Raw genomic sequence first — 19138 nt, 5'->3', positions numbered from 1 at the left:
CCAATTTTTCATCGATATATCTGTTTATCTTGTCCATCTGACTGTTGTTTGTTCGATGGACATAATTTCAAATTCCTCGCAAGAGTCAAATGTTTGTATTAAATTGCACTCTTCCTCCGAGCTCTCTGTTGTTTCTGTTATCTCGTTTACCTGCTGTGAACGACACATGCGTGCAAAATGTTTCGGTTTATTGCAGTTCTTGCATTGTTTTCTCATGGCCGCACAATTTTTTAAATTTCCTTCCATAAAAGGTTTTCCACACCTATTGCACGGTTTCCTGTCGTCTGTATTGTGTTTGGCTAGTGCCTTTCCATCCAGTTGTTTTCGTCTATTCCTATCCCGATTGAATATATTATTTTGCTGGTTTCTATTTCCTACGGCCAAAATCGGTTCCTGTTTAATCTTTATTTGCGAATTTGATTGCGATATTGTTTTGCAGTACCTAATGTCAATTTCTGAAAGGCTTGTGTTGTTCGCTTATTTTGTTCAAATTTTAATGCACGTTTTAACACCCCATCGGGCAACAATGTTTCGAACGTAAATGTGTCTTGCAACGGAGGGCTTCTCATCTTGGAAATGAATAGATCTCTCACTAGCTCATCCTCCAATGTGTCCAGTGCCGACTTCGCTGCTCGCGCAGTTAACGCGGCATGAAACGCATCCAACGCTTCCCCGACTTCTTGGGATCTATTAAAAAGCTTGTATCGCTCGTAAGTAATACTCGAAACTAACCTTCGCCAACCTGGCCATTTCCTTAAATTCCAGTTTAGAAATTTCGACGTGGGGATTTTTTGAACAAATCGTTTTTTTTTCCTTCCGTTCCAAACGCAAGAAATAGCCTTGACACTAGACGTTTTGCACCTCGTTTTAGTAGATATTGTGACCAACCTTTGATCCCCTTTCTCGTCTCTCTTCATTTTCTGCTGTTACGCGATCTCTTAACAGTCTATCCCGTGCCCCTTGTGCTGCTGTCGCAGCAGCATCTTCGCCCGTTCGAGGCGTTTCCAGATGTGGTTCCGGTTCCTCTATAACAGGTTTGGGATCCTCCAGAAGTACTTCTGGGTTAACATTTTCCTTTGCTGTTACTGCCATCAGGAACTGGTCGAGCCACACTTTAAAAATCCAGGGTGGGTCTGAATTCGCTGTGGTCCAGAAAATAGGAATTCCCATATCAGCTCTGTTGTCCTGAGATAGAAATTCTGATGGCTGCGCCATGTGATATTCCCGAACTCTGTCTAAATTTGGTGTGTGTAAAACGTGGATAAAATACTCTGAAATTTAACTTGCTAACCGATGTTTTAACAAGGTTCATCGTAGCTTTGATTTTTACTGGTTTCAATACACGAGTACATCACATTCAATAAAAAATTGATACGATTCGAGCACCACCGATGGCCTTGACCACGCTTAAATAATAATAACGTAATCATATAACATTAATGAAAACGCTTACTGCAGTTGCAATGGTCGTTTATTTGTCGCTCAAGGTTAGCTACTGCTAACGCAGTGCCACAGAGACGAACGTATGAAAATTCTGAGTGAAATTTTTTCTGCATATCTCGTTCTTACCCTATTGGTGGTTTTGAACCTGCTCCATTTTTTTTGGGTTGTATCACAAATGATGTGAGCATCTGGCTGGCTGTGTATGAAAAAAAGCAATTTTGTGTTCCAATTAGCATTTTTCACAAAATTTTGCCAACGATGGAAAACAGTTTTAATGTTGTTTATGTGTTTATGGAGTTTTAGGAGATCACGAAAAATCCTTGATATGTATTTCGTCACGAAAGTTTGCAAGGCACACAAAAGCAGAATCAATGATTTTTATCATGCTTTGGGAGAGCAATAGTTGCATTTTTTTTCACAAAAGTTTGCCAGCGACGCAATATTTTACGATAACCATTTTTTGGACAAAAAAAAGCAATTTTGTGTTCCAAACTTTTTTAAACAAAATTCGCCAACGATTCAAGCACGGTTTTAATGATGTTTATGGTGTTCTAAGAGAGCTCGAAAATAATTGATAAGCTTTTTTCACAAAAGTTTACCAGCAATGTAAAAGCAGTATTAACGAAGTTTATAGTATTTGGGGTTTTCCGAAAAATCATGGAACAAAACTTTTTCACAAAAATTTTCCAGTGTGACGCACAAACGCAATTCATGACGTTTGCAGTATTTGGGAGCGTCCGAAAAATCAACGATATGCATTTTTGTCACATAAGTTTGTCAGCGACGCAAACCCGTTATTAAAGATATTTGTAGCATTTAAAACTGCCCGAAAAGCCAACGATATGGTCAATTTTGAAAAAAAAATATTCTTTTTTTAATTACGACTTTTTTGGTAATTTTCAGAGGGATTCATAAAATTAAATTTTTGGAAAAAAATTTTAAAACCCGAGATTCGCCCCTGCGTATAGTTCAGAAAGTGGAATAAAAACGTTTGATTTCCTATGACAAAAAGAATTTGAGCCCTCGACTGCCTTATTTACCGAATCAACGGTACACACCCGAGAAAACTGATTGAAACGTTAGTTGCAATTAGCATTCAAATTCAATCCCTTTTAAAAATTGTGAAAACCAATTTTGTTTCTGCGTTTGTTGTAATTGAATGTTTCATACAAAGCTAACTTTCAAAGTTTATGTAAGGCTAGGGGGGACATTCTACGATATTACTAATTTTGCATTGCTCTTTTGTCAGGTCAGATGCAGTGTTGAAAATTCGTTGTCCGATAAAAGACGTTGTCCAATAAATTTGTTAAAAACTATTTACCAAGTCCCGTCTATGCGCAATCTGATTTTCGTCTGATTGAGTTTGATTTACCTTCGTGTTCAAAACCGTCTAGGTTGGACTCGGTGTCTAGGTGTTCAAAACCGTCTAGTTGATATGAATATTTGCTGGTTTTTGTACACTTTTGTGACTGAAGTGACCAGAGCTATTTTAAGAAAGACTACTCGCGTTGATGATTTACAGTTATTACGCTAGCAATCACTATGTGCGCCGAATAAAACGCTTGCTAGGAATATAGGGTCTTTTCTACGTTCTACCTTAGAAAGTAAATCTAAAATTCGCTGAGAAATATTTCAATAGAAAAGAAGTTAGTATGAATTTACTACAAGTGGCCTTTTGACTCAATATTTATTTTAACGGTGAGATTAGAGATATTTTTACTGAAAATGGATATTAATTTTAGAGAATGGTTGGAATGGTTGAAGAGAGTAGTGTTGGTATTTTGTGAGATTTTGCTGAAGTATAAGAGATAGAGGTGGTGGTGTTAGAAGAGATATTGTTGGGAATGAATTCCCGTAGTTTTTAGCTTCTATTTATACTCAGATGGGAAATCTCCCACTTTTTCGTATCAAATGAGAAGTTACTTCTTAAGTTCGTATTCTCTATTCGTGCATTCGTATTTTACATGAAGAATGTTTCGTATGCTCGCATTTTACGAGAGGAATCGTTATTATTCGCATTGAACGAGAATAGTCGTTTTATTTCTCATTGCTTAAAACGTTATACGAATTATTCCAATAGCATTTCACTTCCTTTTGCAAAGGGATAAAAACATATTTATTTTGTGGTGGCGGCGGCGTCACACTTTGTGAGCACAATAAAATAATTCATGTTTCTGTTTCAATTTGAAATCAGAACATACCCATCCTCCTATTTGGAGAGGAAAAACTTTTATTTTACCCTGCTAATCAAGCGAGGTAATTGTTAATCAACCAAAGCTACTTTCGTTCAACCTCATGAAGTTTGATAGTTTAATGTTGGTTTTATTATTGGTAGCAGATGTTTTTGAAGACCTAATTTTTTGAGTCAGGCTTGAATGAATTTGAATACAAAAGTTACATTTATTAATCAAATAGAATTTACACAACCAAGAGATCAAATTATAAATTGAAATACATCAAAATTATTCGTTTCTCAAAAGTTTGAAGTTCAGTTTAATATGATCATTCCTTGAACATTCTTTTCTTGAAGTTTCTTTTGCGTCCTGAAGTATATGAAGTGGGTGTCCGTATGCGTAATTGGGGGAGGACTGGTTCATACAAAAGGGTGTAATTTTTGTTTTTTGTTTTTTATAAAAATCAAAATTGTTGGAAAAGGTTAAATTAGTAGCTATACTACATAGCTATATAAAATGAAAGGATAAATTTTTAACTGGAAGGATAAATTTTTATAATTTTCCTTCCAACTGGGCTATAAGTTGGTGATTTTTTGTTTTCAAACTGTGGATTTGATTTTTTAGCTCCCGGATTTGATGGGTTTCATGTATATGACTACGCTGAATTTGCTCAGTATATTCATCCAACTGGGGGATTTGTAATTTTGCAGTCAGATAGTTTGCTGGGACATAGATTTTTTGATACTCAAGAAGTGAATTTGATATTGAGTACATTTTTTATGGGGTGATAAGCTTCTAATTTAAACCGATTGATTAACGGATTCAAAGCATAATTGAGATCCATATCGAAGCCGGGATCACTATTGGGAATTATGTACCGTTCCTTTTCTAACTGAGTATGCAATTTAGTATTCAATTCAGTTGGTTGTAAGGGCTGTCGCCTAATGATCATTGGATATTGAGAAGCTGATACCGGCGTATTTGCCGTTAGTATCTTATATGGTCTTACTATCTGGGTTCGTTTTTTAATTCGAGATTTCGAGGGAACCAGGGGTATTTTGAAATCAGGGGGTGAAACTTTTAGGGGTGGTGGCTTTGATGCTGTAGCTATTGGGACAGCTGAAGTGGTGTGAGGTAGTGGCTCAACGAAGGATCGTGTTGATGCCGGCGTTGCAGTGGGGGTTGTAGTAGTAGAAACAGTTGGTTGTTGAGTTAGTGCTGAAATCTGCGAGTCCAGTGGATCGGTTGGTGGTAGGAAGTAGAGAAGATCCTCAAAACCTCTCAAGTCGTCGTCAAGTGTTGCGTCCATAGTTGAATCTGTTGGTATATCCTAGAACAGTAGAATTTTTTTATTAGACTGGGTTTGTTGGGTGATACAAGTTTTTCCGAGTTCTTCTATCAAAACTTGTTAATTGGTTGTGAGGATACATGCAATTCTGATTGATTTTATCAATTTCCTCTAAAAAAAGGGTCTTGTATTTTTTGATCACATTCTTCTAATTTTTCAGCTTGTTGATCCTGAGTGAAAATCGAGGTCACTATAGAGGTGAAAAGTATATTATATGAGGCAGCAAGCTATACTTTGCCAAAATGTAGTGAGCGTGCGGTGATTTCGTGAATATGCATAGCTTTTTTTTTGAACACTAGACAATCTAGTATGAATTTCACAAAGAGAAAAGAAGCGAAGACTATTCCGCTTTTTTCTAAATAGTATTGTACTTTCCCGAATATACGGGTGTATTCGTTTTTCCAAAATTCTGAACAGATGAGATAGTCCAAATATATTGTTTGAGAAGAACCTAGTGGGCTATATGTGTCCGCGAAAAGAAATTTTTAAGCGTTTAGAAAGGACCTGGATACTTTTTGCAGTTTTCCTTTCATCTCTGAATTATCGGAAATCATATTTCAAAATTTTTACATTTGAGCATAAGTGGAAGTTGAAGCACCTTGACTGGATGCTAAAGACTGCTTAATTTGTTGAACAATCTCTTTCGGTTTAAAGAGATATGGTCCTGTAACCCTTGTAATTTGGGGTGTTACTTCAATCCAGGACTTGTCATCATCAACATCTAGGTGAAAGAGATTTAAATGTTTGTCGGAACAGTCTTGTAGATCTGCCGACTGAAATGTTTGTCGCGTAATTGGATCGACAAATCGAATATTTTCCTTATACATGATGGGAATGCGATTATAGCATTGATCCATTAATTGCAAAGGTGAATAAAATTTCCGACAATGGTAGAGCCAGGCAACATTGCCATTGGTCTCTAAGAACATAGAGCGGTTTTGAGTTAAAATGTAGCCAGCCAAACGTGGGCTTTCAAGTGAAAGCATTAGAGTATTGAAGATTGAGGCGCGTACTAGCTCACATTGACTTTGCAGAAGGGCTATTTCGGCCGTTCTGAGCATGTAGAAGCTATTGAAAAAGATATAGTCCAATCTGGTTCCTATACGAGCTCCGTAGTCAATTTGACTAGTTAAGATTTTAAGTGGCGGCAAATTTTCACTTGTTGTGAGAAAAATAGAATTTGATTGGCCGGCATTATGAATAGTTCCCGTTTCTGTGGTTGGTTTAACTTGGATTCCAGTATCCATATTGAAACCGTCAGTGTATGCATTAAAAAGTGAATCATATGAAGATGGATACATTATTGTGGGATGACCACAAAGAGATTGCGGTTTATTCATCACCTGTAGCATAAATTTTTAAGAATCCCTTGTTTGGGTAGATTGAATAGACGGGCTTGAAATGTCTTTGATTATATAGTTTGATTCTTTGTTTCGAATCATTTTAGCCAGAAATTTGTTTAAAACAGTGAAAATGCAACTTTTGGGTTCTTTCCAAGTATAAGCAAAAGCGTCTAAGGATGTTGTTTCACATCCATTTTAGACACTGGACAGGGCAAAGGATTGTTTTGCCAATATTGACTGTTCCATCTTTGAGGTTAACAGTTAGACTTATATTTTGCATGTAAGTTTCAAAAGTGTCCAGTTTAATCCATGAACGGCCATCACATTCATAATGAGTTTTGCCGTCAACTTTGCCAGCATGGGCATTAGTTACTGTTTTAACATTAAATTTAAAAGGAATATTTCCAATACTAGCATAGCCTGGGTTAATGTAGCCTCTGTCGGCGGCCGATTTATATTGATTAGTTGATAAATGGAGATCAGTAGTGATCACATTTTGTCGAGCGTCGATACCACTCGAATCAAAAGAATCGCAGAACCAACGCATTGATTGGTGTTTGATTCGACACATTGTCGCATTTACTTTTGTGCGATAATGTCTCTGATAAAGAGTAGCATAAGCATGGGTTACTTCAATGTTTTCTGGTTGGACTTTGCAAGGTGCTACTTTAGTTAGAAGTCATCAGTTGACAATCAAAATGAGCAACCCTGAAGATTACTTGCAGTATTTGCATGCAAATGTTCTTTCGGATCGAATGCTGAGGTTTGATTTGAAAGTATTATTCGAGTTAAAAGACCAACCAAATATATTAGCTGTAAATTTATTTTTTGGTTGTTAATGATAGCAAAAGAATTTTTTAAAGTACTCACTTTAAGCAAATCCTCGAGAGTAGTTAGGACGAGATCTTGGTCCATCAGTTCATCTTCCTCTAGTTCACTATTAGGATTTGTCATTTTGTGGTTATTTTGATAGGAAATCTGAGTTAGATTTTATTTTTTTGTTGAGGAATTCAGCAGATTTATTTTTTGGAGAGAGGAGGTTTAGAATGCAAGATGCGGAATTGAGCAAGAATGAACGTAACTGTTATTCGGCGTCCTTCGGAGGTGACTCATTTTAGGTCGTATTTTCTTTGGCCTTCGTTTTGTAATGTTATGGTTTTTTCCACTCTTGTTTAATGTCGTGGTTTTTCACTTATTTTTGATTTGTTGGGATGTAGCAGCGAAAAGATTTTAATCGTTTATGCTGCTGTTATTTTTTAACAACTGCATTCACCTTCCCATTTAGAGGAGGGTAAATGAAAAAAACATCTCTTCATAAAAGAGGACTAAAAGCAACATCATTAAAAAAACATTTCTTCGTTAAAAATGAATTACGTTGAGCCCGAAGATATTCTAGTGGATTTTCCGGGTAAATTTCCGAATTTACGGGATGAGCTGAACTTCAAATACGAAGCCTTGCTGGAGGACAAGGAAGTTGAAAGGAGGGTGGGGATATACGATGGGCTGGTTGAGAAGGGAGTGAATTTGACGCCAATGGAGATGATGCTGTTTATGGATCGGAGCTTCATCTGGAGGTATCCGGTACTGAATGCCGGAGAGTTATTTGAGTTAGGCTCAATGCAGAGCAAATATCTTGCCAAAAAAGTCTGGAGCACACGGGTTGGAGACGATGTGGTCTCAAAGGAGACAATGGACTTTTTGTCCTTTTTCTTTGGGCAGGATGTAAGTTTCTTTAACTAGACACCCAATTTAAAAATTTTTTCATGTAGTATGGCAACATAGAAAGAGTATATAAATTTGTTTTAGTTCCAAGAAGAAATCTTCAGAAGACCCGAAACGGAAGAAGAGTTCAGAAGAAAAATAGAGCTTGATATTATGATGAAAGAAATTTACCAGGCTTGGCGGCGGCCTTACTCGGCGCTGCAGTTTGCAGTGAGGAGCCTGAGTAGGGCCGCAGAAAATTCACCTGAAAAACTGGCGGCGGTGAGAGTGATACAATCATATACGGATGTAAACTCTCATTTTTATAAAAATTATTTTTAAATTTATTGTAAATATGTTTTTTTTTGGTGTTTTTGTGATTTTATAACAAAAAATTATGAAAGAGAAAAAAGCCATTAAAAAAGAATTTAAAAACATATTGAGTTTGGCCAAATAAATAGTTAGTGTTTATTGTTTTTTTTTAAACTTACTAATTAAACTAGATGGAATTGTAGTTCCTTAAAATTTTTAGGACGATTTGTTCGTTTAGTTCTTTTAGATTCGGAAAGTGATCCAGGTGCGGATCGAGTATTCTCATAGAAGCTTTCCTGAGAGCTATGAGAGATATTTTTTCTATCAGTAAAGCTTTCTGATGATTCAGATAAACGAGGGAAATCAGGAGGACGGGAGTATTATATTGTGTTGTTATATTGTGGTGGCGGAGGCCAAAGTCATTTGAGAGACTAGTGTTAGGACTTATACTGCCCCTAGGTAGGCGGCGGTGGCCATAACTACTAGATTCACTAGTAGAAGAATTACGGGTTTTATCAACATAATATAATAGGGAGTTCAACTTCTAATAGGTCTTAGATTTTGGTCAATTGCAGTTGCATTGAACAAAGTTCTTAGGTGCATGGTTTATCGGCCTGAATCCAATGATTGTTCTTGTACAGTGGTTTTATTTTGATCCTCATTTGTACGTTTATGATCAGTCATTTGCTGATAACCATTGTTGACTACTGGCCAAAACTGGTATTGTAGCTTTTCAACCTGCTTAGGTTTATTGAAAGAGTTGATTTGTTGATTTGTTATACGATCATAAAGTTCACTTGAAATTAAATCACTAGAGTAATTATTGTTCTTTAGGACAGTATTTAACAATGTGATTGCTGTGCACAGTCTTTTTTTTTGTTAGTGAAATCAATTTGAATTCCGTATGTTACTTCCGTGATTTGTTCAATTACGGTATAAGGTCCAGATCGTAAATTCAAAAGCTTTTAAGATTTCAATTGTGATTTTGATCAATTTTCTAGTAACACTTTTGTGCCTTTTTTATAGGCCGTCCTAATTAAACTGATTTCGGAACAAGTGGGCCTTTTTAGTGATGCGGCGGAAATGGGTATAGGTGTCACTATAAATCAACCTAAAATCGTTTTCCCTTTTCAGTATTTCGGCGGAAATTTGATTTTTCAGAAATCTATCTATGGTCTCATTGTTTTATCTATGCTCAGTATGAGCATGATTTTCGAGACCAGCGCAAAATTCAGAGGTACGTTTTTTGTTTTGGTCGCGGTTAAGGCCTAATTTAAGACTAAGAGGAACCTGAGGTTTTATGCCAAAGGCAACCTCATATGGAATGTAACCTGTACTTGAATTGATAGCGGTGTTATGTGCAAAAGCAAACTTACTTGTTAATTCAGACGTGTTTGATTCTGAGGTACTCAAGAAATGTCGAAAGTACTGAGTTAGATGTTTATTTCGGACTTCGACTCTCCGTTAGTCCAAGGCGAGTATGTAATTCTTGGTCTCAGCATTAATCCTAACTCAGAGGACCAATGAGCAAAGTCATTACTCAAGAATGCTCTTCCATTATCATGAATAATTTGTTGTGGAATACCAAATGTTGTGATGTATTTCTCTAAGAGCTTAATGGTTTCCTTAGAGTCTGCATGGGTACATGGATATACTTGAAGATATTTAGAGAAGGCAAGGCATCTATCACAACAAAGCAAAAGTTTTTGCCGTGACTTGATGTCTGAGTGGACCTTTATGATCAATTTGTATCGTTTTCATTGGGATTGTTTCTAATTGTCCCCATTTATGTAAGGGAGCTTCATTTAGGTCTTTCGTTTAGGTTTATTCTTCTGGTACTCTAGACAATCACCAAGAAACACGTTGACCCATTTTTAGAATCTGGGCCAATAGAAATACCTTTTGATTATTTCCAAAGTTTTTGTTTCACCGTGATGACCGGTAAAAGGATGCTTATGAGCTAATTCAAAGAAGTTTAACACTAGAGAGATGGGCAAGCATATTTTTGGATTCTTACTATAGTCGTCATTATTTTCATTAATACATAGAAGATCATGTTTGTCTTCAATGAATAATAATTCAAATTGCCTGATATAAGCTTTCAATCCTTTTTCTTCGCAATAAGAACTTTTTCTGTTTCTTTCTGGCTTTTCGTTTAGCTTTATGCAATTTTTGATGTCTATGATTACAGTATCATTAGACTGCTCTTACATGATTGTTTCAACATCTAAATTTGCTTCTTTAGCAAAGTCGGTCATTTTTGCTATTAGTTCAAGAGAATCAGATTTATTCTCTTCAGATTGGATACTTTGATGTTCAATTAATTTCGAAGATCTTGTTTTGGTGGCAAAATCAGTTTTTGCTTCAACCAGATCGTTGAGAATGTTGTTCTCAACATTGCCTTCATATAAGTCAAGCCATTCTGAATTTTCCAAAGGATCATCAAGTGCAGATACTTCATCTGGAATTTCTTCATAAATGTTTTCATCAATTATATCTGGGATAGATAGTCGTTTGATTTGGTTGATTTGTTTGCCAAGTCGGAAAAAATCTGTTATATTCTGAATCGCACTACAATATTCCTCAAAATATTCCGGAGCATCTTTAATGCTGAAGTCTTCTTTGTCTTTTATGTTGATTAATTTCTTTTTCCCGCCTTGCACTTGAGCAATGACTGGGTAGCAATCGTTTTGAAATATGTTATTATCATCTTTGTGGAGTACTGAATAACATGTTTGTTCTCCATTGTCTAGGATGAACTTTAAATCATTCGGAATAGTTTTGTGTTCGAGTTGATATTTTTGTGTTCCAGTTTTGTGGTCGAGCGATGGGCACATTTTGGCTCGATAAGTCAGGAAAGGCTAGGTTCGAACCTTTGGTATAGATTATTTTCAATTTAATGGTTTTTGTCAAAACGACTTGATATTTGAAAAATGCGAAAGTTGTCCTTTTCTGGACCATAAGAATAGAATAGGTATGTGATCACAAAATAAGTATAAAGGGAAGGGTGAACTTATAACGTAGAATTCATAGTTTGCAAAGCACATATTATTCCACATAGTTCACGACGTTGAGTAGACGTTTTCTGCTCGGCCTTATCAAAGACTCTAGAATTAACAGAAACAATTCTTTTCCCTTCAGGAAAGCCTTGGATGAGTATGCACCCAATTCCTACATTTGAGGAGTCGGTGTGAATGCGGAATGGGTAGTTTATATTAGGTATGGCATTTGGAATATCACGACAGAATTTGTCTTTCGGTTTTTGAAAATTGTCTTCATGGCATGATAGCCATTGAAACTTATCGTTACTGTTTGCCAATTCATATAGACACTTTGCGTCCACGTATAAATTGACGATGCATGTGCTGTAGAATCCCATGACACCTAATACACCTAGAACTTCTGTTTTTGATTCTGGGGATTTCAATTTTTTTATATTAATGATTCGTGAAGCGATTGGAGAAAGACCATCTTTAGAGACAACATGGCCTAGAAATTTAACTTTTCTAAGCAAGAAAAACGTTTTATCAGGGGCAGCTTTTAAGTTAGTTTTCCGTAAAAGCGAATGATATTCTCGACTTGTATGAAACATTTCATTTTTATTTTGACTCTGTAACAGAGTGTCGTCTATGTAAGTAATTGCTTTTTTTTTCTTTAATGAGTGGTCCGAAAGCATATCTCATTAGTTTACTGAAGAAATTTGGAAGTAGTTTCAGGCCATAAAAACCAACTTGGTAGGTATATTGTCTACCACTTACAAAAAAGGTTGTTAATTTCTGGGCCTCATCTGTTAGAGGTACTTGATAGTAGGCACAAGAGAGATCACTACTTGTGAAGTATGATCAGTTTATTCTGGTCATGAGAACTTGTAGCGGTTCTAATGGACAACTACAATTGCTAGTATCTGTGATTGAGTTTAGTTACCTAGCATCCAAGACCAACTTAACGTAGTCTTTTTTCGGAAGAGTGACGACTGGGTTTACGAACCATGAGTTCATATCATCTTTTTCATTTAGTTCTCTGACTATGCCTGCTTGGATTAGTTCATCCATTAGTTTGTCCAATTTATCTCTTAGATGGACTGGGATTTTACTAGGTCGTCGTTTTTTGAACGTTGCGTCCTTTCGTCCTTTTTGAGTGGTATATGGAATTTATGTTTCGTTTTTCCAATATCATATTTGTGATGAGAATAAACATCTTGATCCTCTATCAGCATTTGATTTAGATCTACAAACTCATCATCCGATTTATCACTTTGTGTGAAATCGAAGTCAGATAAGAATTTAACAGTAGTTTCGATTTTTTCCAAAGTATTCCTATTGTCTTTATTAATTGAGGAGTATTGAGTAAACGTTTAGTTGACTAGAAAGTCAATTAGCCGATCATTATGTTCTTTGTTTCGGTGTTTTTTAAATTGTTCTTTCAGGGGAGGCCTGCAAAGGTTCTTTGCATCATGTGAAAAGTCGGTTGCTATTTCGTTCTCATTTTTGCACACTTTGACTATATCTGAACCAATTTGTTCAGATATTTCTGATACATTTTCTGTATCAAATACTTCAAGGGCAGGCATTTCCTTTATTTCTTGTCCTGAAGTATAGACAAATATAGTAACTCCAGATTGTTGGAATACATCGACACTAATTTTTGAAAGTTCTTCCCAATTCATTTTATCTAAGCCACAAGCGATTTTGGGCATTGCGATAGATCGAATGTTATTCGCTATAGCATGATCTTTCATTTCAGACAAAGTGTTGAATATATTGTCGTAAGTGGGTTTATGAAAGTACCTCTGTTTGCTAATCAGGTTATGTATGATTTGTCCAGATTTTGGATCAGTCAAGATGAGAATATTTTTTTTGTTAGCATGTACGATACTTTTGTAACTCAATACATGCTAACTCAGGATACCTTTTGCAAATTGATTCAGCAAACCATTTTTTCATTGCTCTATCTGCAGAGATTGTATGGGCAATTGGCATATTCGATTCGAATAAGGACCTTTTTTTGAAGTCTACATTTTGTAGACAGGGGCCGGATAATTGGGTATTGCTTTCCTATGTAGTATTGACAACAGTGTTCAGCATGAAACAGTTAATCAAATTCCGAACTTTCGTTTAAATTTCTCGTTGTGAACTCATCACAATCGTGGATAGCAATTATTTTATCCTCGTATCCTTGAATGTCTGTTACTGCATAGCCTAGACACACTTTTTCAGTGTGACAGGATGAGCTTTCTGATTTTCAATAAGGATAGGCAGGTTCTGCTCGATTTGAGTACAAACTGTTCTTATGAAAACCAGTTAAGTTTTTGGTTGTATTCTTATGAGGCAGGAATGTGGTTCAGCCGAGTGTTTGTTTAAGTATGTAGAGCGTGCTGGAATGAACAGGGGTTCTTTCAAGTTAATTGAGACAATTTTTGAAACATTAGGATATTCTTTATCGTTGTTTATCAACCCGTAGGAAATTACACCATCTTTTGATTTTAGCTCAACTGCGGGTATATCAAAGTAGAGAGCTTTTAAGAAGAGATGACAAAAGTCTACTCCTAATAGATTAGCAGTCTTTTCTTCAGTTATCCACACTTTGTAATTAGAGGGACAATTTCCATCAGTGTCGAAACAAGATTGAATAGATGAATGGCCAAACATACGTATATAGATGTATAAGTCTTTGCTTTAGTTTTGGATAGGTATATTGTCATTTTTTGACCTAATTTTTCCAATTTCTGATAAGTTGGGTAGTTTATGATACTACAAGTCGATCCTGGGTCAATCATGAATTCAATTTGGGGTCCACTAATTTTATTTTTGTCTCCGCTGGCAAAATGATATAAGCTAAGATATATCCTTGATTTAGAATTACTATCATCGCTTGGTTCCAGAGACTTTAATAGTTTAAAGGAAAGAAATCAGTGATCGCATCACAGTAATTCACTTCTTCTTCAACCCAGTGGGTAGTTTCAGACTGTATTTAATTCGATCTAAAATTTGGTGATTGAGATCGCGTTGAGTCTCGATTATTATTGTTATTATAGCTTCCAGTGTTATTTTGTCGACCCTAGGGTTACTATAGAATTGCCTATTTTCTTGGTCGTAGAATTGTTTAGCAACGTGTTCCTTTTCTCTGAATTTGTTTTCTCTGGGATACCTATCATCATAGGTTTGGGGCCTTTTGGCATTGAAAGACGATTGTGCACTAGCCTTTTGGAAATTTTTTCCGTTGTAGTTATAATTATGGCGAATGCCATAGTTATTTTGGCTAGGGTTTGAATTGTTAGTAGTTCTGTTTTGGTTATCCCAAAACCGGTTGATTGGGTTGGGGGTATTCTGGTTAGGGAAGTTATTTGGTCTTCGATTTCGTTTATAATGGGTTTCAAATGAAACTCTTCGTTCATTTTTTGTTGTGAGCTCTTTTCGCAACTTATTTACTTCGTCCTGAATTAGCTTTTTTGCTCATCTAGATATAGAAAGTCCATTCATCCTGCAATATTCGCAAAATCGTGTACTATTAGGTCTTCCCTTGATGTCAGGGTGACGTCGTTGAAATGAATTCTGGTCATTGAATGCACTAACTTCTTGATTTTTGATCAATTTGGTTAGTTCTTTATTTTGAGTTTCTATTGAAGTCATTTTTTTGGTTGTTGTCTTATTAGCAGGATCGGTAGCAACAATGAATGTTAGATCCTTAGTGATTACATGATTAGTGAATTGATCCCTATTTGAATTTAGATGCTCTATCATGTAATCATGAGCTTTTTGTTTAAAGGCTAGAGGTCTTAGTCCCTTAATTGAAAAATCAAATACTTTTGACTCTTTTGTCTGGATTGTATATTTCTTTCAGCATTTTGAGCAGCTTCATCAACGTGGACTGTTACATCAATACTTTCGGGCCATCCTCAATCTTCAGAAGATTTAATCCCGTGGAAGTAATTTTTTATTAATTCGCCATCTTGGCTTGCTGCATTTTCAGAATCAATTTGATATTTGAATTGATCTCGTCCGTCAGTGAATCTGTTCAGACACAGATCTTTGAGCTGTGCCCATGTGGTAGTATTGGTTACATTATCATTGAACCATTCAAGAGATATATCAGTTAACAATAATCCGAATAGGGATCGTTGTCTGCTATCATAGCTGCGTCGCGCATCATTATCAGCAGGTCTTTGACCTAATGAGAAAAGAATTTTGTTTTCAACTGAATTCCAAAATGCTGTAGCATTCTGATTTGGGTCGTTTCCCGAAAATGTCATTAAAGACAAGTTGGGATGGGATATTGGGGTATCAGCCATATTATATTTAGCTTAAAACCTAAAAATAAAGATAGAAAAGTTTATAAATTTGCTTAGAAAACATAAATTTCCGATGGGGAAATTTATTATTTCTATTTTGTTTGTAAGAGAAATTTCAACAATTCTCCAGTTTGAGAATTGGATTCTTTGCTTTTCATCTCTTTTTGAGACTTTAGCAATTTTAGCGAATTTTTAGAAGGTGTGCCTCACTGGTCGCACCAATTTATTACGCTAGCAATCACTATGTGCGCCGAACAAAACGCTTGCTAGGAAAATAGGGTCCTTTCTACTTTCTATTTTAGAAAGTAAATCTAAAATTCGCTGAGAAAAATTTTATTAGAAAAGAAGTTAGTATGAATTTACTGCAAGTTGCTTTTGATTCAATATTTCTTTTAACGGTGATATTAGAGATATTTTTACTGAGATGGGATATTATTTTTAGAGGATGGTTGGGGTGGTTGAAGAGAGTAGTGTTGGTATTTTGTGTGAATTTGCTGAAGTATTAGAGAGGGAGGTGGTGGTGTTAGAAGAGATATTGTTGGGAATGAATTTCCGTAGTTTTTAGCTTCTATTTATACTCAGATGGGAAATCTCCCACTTTTTCGTCTCAAATGAGAAGCTACTTCTTAACTTCGTATTCTCTATTCGTGCATTCGTATTTTACGAGAAGAATGTTTCGTATGCTCGTATTTTACGAGAGGAATCGTTATTATTCCCATTGAACGAGAATATTCGTTTTATTTCGCAATGCTTAAAACGTTATACGAATTTTTCCAATAGCATTGCCCTTCCTTTTGCAAAGGGATAAAAACATATTTATTTTGTGGTGGCGGCGGCGTCACACTTTGTGAGCACAAAAAATAATTCTTGTTTCCGTTTCATTTTGAACTCAGAACACAGTTATTACAAGATATTTTTGAATGTTTTAATTGATTACTTATTTTTGCAGTGGCAATTTAAATTATCAAACGGAGCATGTGACGCAAATTGAAGTCATTTAAAAGAATATTTGCATTATATACCAAAGTAAAACTATCAGTTGATAACTGTTGACAAGCCTTAACTGTTACGTCTTTATCACTAATTTGAGAGTGTTGAAATGCAAATAGATCAGGTATCTCAATTTTAGCTTGTTTTTGCTTGTTTTAAAGTTTCAATCGGAGTTTTTTTGTCCAGAAACAAACTCAAGTCAGCTTTGTTTCATTGAAATTGTCTTTTTATTTTTAAACACATCCGCTTCTAAAAACTCTGAACAGTTAGTTCGCTTCATCTGATTTCACTTTCCAGAAGCTTCCGGATATGAGCCAAATAGACAAGTAATTACACGAGAAAAAACCGGCTGTTAAAGTTGATTCTTGCAACATGAAAAACTTGCCTATTAAACTGTTAATTTTGTCGATTGCGCGTTGGCGATTGCGAATATCCGTTTTGTAGAACCTTAGGCAGCAGCCCTTGTAACTCGAGCTGTTTTGTCTTGTTGTTAGGTGCCCAATGTTGGCACTGACTTAGCTGTAGCTCCGAAAACGAAGCGAGTGCACATATTCCACTCAGCTTTCTTTTGTCCCCGTAGGAAGCCGGAGAATTTTTTCTTTCTGATCAGTGCAAAAATATGTTTTTCAAATCAACTGAAATTGAAATTTTTAGTTTCTGATTTCTAGTAATCAGAGCAACTAAGATTGAATGAGTGCTGAGATGGTCTGTTTTTTTTACGAAGCATTTTGTAAAGACATCAATTTCTTACAAATTCTACTAGATTACTGATAAAGCAAAGTACTCAATGTAGTAGTATTTTGTATTTTATCCGTTATGAATCTTGATTTTTTCGCTAAAATGTGGATAATCTGTCTTCATCTGTCTTGCTTTGAATAATTTGATTGGTTCCTCTACTCAGGACAAAACAGGATTAAAGCTTCATAATGCTCGGTTAATTTCATGTTGAAATCTGTAATTGAGCAATTTTTTTCACTGATTTTTGACTAACTTTAATTCCTCTTCAAAGTTTTCTAAATTGGTTATCAAGTTTTTGACTCCCATAATTAATCGGATAGATGGTCTAGAAGATTTGTTAGAGCATCTTAAAGTGTTTCAAAGATGCCTCGGGGGCGGTTTATTGACTCGCATAAAAATTCAAACAGAAAATTCAAATAAGTTCCTTGCTCTTGCAAGTGAAATAAAAAGCGGCAAAATTAAAGAAATCTCAATTCATCCCCCCTTAGTGACCTACCGTAGGTAGAAAATGCCCCTTAGCCAAGTTGTTATTTCGAAAATTGTTTCTGTATAAAATATGTATTTCGAACGAACTCACTTATTAAATTTGATCAAGTTAACATCCTCCCCTCCCCTCTCCAATCCGTGGTGGGGGGGGGGGGGGGGGTGGTAGTTATCCTGGCCTTGAGTTCGAAATTTCGGCTAATCAGAATTGAGCATTTTACACGCAGCGCTTAGTAAATTTAATTTAAAATAACGTAACTCAAAATTTCAGTTTCCACCAAAAAGTTAGTTTTCAGAACAGAACCTAAAGCTAAAACACTGAAACATCCGTTTTGTACTGATAAAATAGGTTTCCTATGTTAGCTTAAACAGAGAAAGTTGATTTTTAACCAAAAATTTTTATGTTTCACTCCAGGTTTTAGTTTTAGGTTCAAACGTTTCAGCTGAAATAAGTATAGTTTCCGGTCGAAAAATTAGTTTTCTGTAAACGGTTTTGGGTAAAACATCACAATTTGAGCTAGTAAAACACAAATTCAGACAGCATATGCCAAAAATCTGTATTTGAAGAGTAAATTTTTGTTAGTTTAAGGTTCCAGAACACAAAAATTGAGTTTATTGTCTCAAAATGGAGCTGCGATTGTCAAGTTTTGACTTTTGAGAGAAAACTAACGACGTTGAAACCCAACAAACTAATTTCGAACTTGATTCCTAAGGCTGAACGGTACGTTTTAAAAGTGGTGTTTTTGGTTTAAACACAAAAATGTTGCGCCCCAAGTCAAAATTTTGTGGCATCTAATTAGTGAAAAGGAATCTTTATTGCACTAACCAATGTTTAAAAAGGTGTTAATTTGAGCCGTCAAACCCATAATTTCAGCTAACCAAAATCAACATTTTAGGCTAAAACTTTCAATGTTTTGGCTATTTTATTGCTGGAATTGACAAATATTAGAGATATCAGCCAGAATTTTTAATTTCAAAACCAAAAAACCTTTGCTGGAATTGACAAACATTAGAGATATTGCTGGAATTTTATTGCTAGAATTGACAAATATTAGAGATATCAACCTAGATTTTTAATTTCAAAACCCACAAACCAAGCGGTCATACTATAGTTTAAGTTATATAAATCATAGTTTCAGCCCTAAGAACTTGGATTCCCGAAAAAAATATTGTTATTTTGATGTTACAAACCAATTTATAAGTCTATATTACACTAGATCAGATATCAAAAACCAACTTTTCATTCCTTTTACGGAGCTTAAGGTATAAGGTTTTTTGGTTTGAAATTTCAAAAACTAGGTTTGAGACATCAAAATTT

General features: G+C 35.5%; 1 protein-coding gene across 1 annotated transcript in view; it reads left to right on the top strand.

Moving 5' to 3' along the window:
- The first annotated feature begins 17912 nt into the window (after positions 1-17912).
- The window catches only part of LOC134847660 (small VCP/p97-interacting protein-like), a 158821-nt gene continuing 157595 nt past the window's right edge, over positions 17913-19138 (top strand). Inside the window, exon 1 of the mRNA XM_063864822.1 lies at positions 17913-17923. The gene's annotated coding sequence lies outside the window, so the exon portion shown is untranslated. The remainder of the gene's footprint in view (positions 17924-19138) is intronic.

This window comes from Symsagittifera roscoffensis, chromosome 6 (genome assembly GCF_963678635.1).
Source record: "Symsagittifera roscoffensis chromosome 6, txSymRosc1.1, whole genome shotgun sequence".
Classification (NCBI taxonomy): Eukaryota; Metazoa; Xenacoelomorpha; order Acoela; family Convolutidae; genus Symsagittifera; species Symsagittifera roscoffensis.
Note: the sequence above shows the minus strand (reverse complement) of the source record. Positions and strands in the feature narration are given on the sequence as shown.